The sequence below is a fragment of the Suricata suricatta genome, chromosome 11, assembly GCF_006229205.1.
Source record: "Suricata suricatta isolate VVHF042 chromosome 11, meerkat_22Aug2017_6uvM2_HiC, whole genome shotgun sequence".
In the NCBI taxonomy this organism is placed as follows: domain Eukaryota; kingdom Metazoa; phylum Chordata; class Mammalia; order Carnivora; family Herpestidae; genus Suricata; species Suricata suricatta.
Genome location: NC_043710.1, coordinates 11,681,280 through 11,682,224, shown reverse-complemented (window position 1 = coordinate 11,682,224; position 945 = coordinate 11,681,280).

The window sequence follows — 945 nt, the reverse complement described above, 5'->3', positions numbered from 1 at the left end:
CTTTCTTGTCTCCTGACTTTCTACCTCACAAAGGTAAACTACTCTTTCAACTTTGGTCACTGCAGATTAGTTTGTTTCACTCCATATGTGTGATGATAGAGCGTGCACTGTATCGTAACTGGCTTCAACACTGGGTTCTCAAAGTTGATTCCTCCTGTTCCATGTAGCATTGTTATTCTTTCTATTGTTTTATGGTTTTCGATTTTATGGCTGAGGTATAATTTATTCTTGAGTTCACTTTTTATCCAATTATTTTGGCTCATGTAAAACTGGGCAAACACCCTTTATTCCAGTTCTTTCTGAGATACACTTTGTATATATTTCCTCTCATTTAAATATTTTTTCTAAATTTCCAGGCATGAACCTAAACTTTAGGACTGTGACAGATTCGCATAGAAGGGGACTGTAGGGAGTAAAAAAAAAATGAAGATAGAGCTGCTGAAGATAAGAAAACACAATAAACAAACTAAAAATGCAAAAGAAGAATTGAAATAGACATTCGAACACACAGGTAAGTAAGAAAAGACGCTGAGAAACATCTAGGAAGGGAACAGTAGCTATAAATTAAGCACCTTCAGCTACTATAACTTTATTTTTAATATAAAAATGCAAGAGACAATAAAGTCATGTCTACAGTTTTAAGAAAAACAAATTGGTGTGAAATAATTCTGTACCCAGGTTTTAGTGATTTATGTTCAAAAGCAACAGACAGACTCAGATTTGCAAGGGCTTAGGAAGTATGTCATTCTAAATACAATTAAAATAATTCCTCAAAAAGACTCTTTGTTGCTGGGTGACTAATCAGAATACATAATCCAGGACTGGGGATGTTGCAATGGAAAAACTCAATTTGAAAAATCAAATAGTAAAATTTATATTTAACACTAAAAGGTTAGTACATCTGTTAGTCAAAGAAAAAATTCTCTGAATAATGCTTGAAAACAT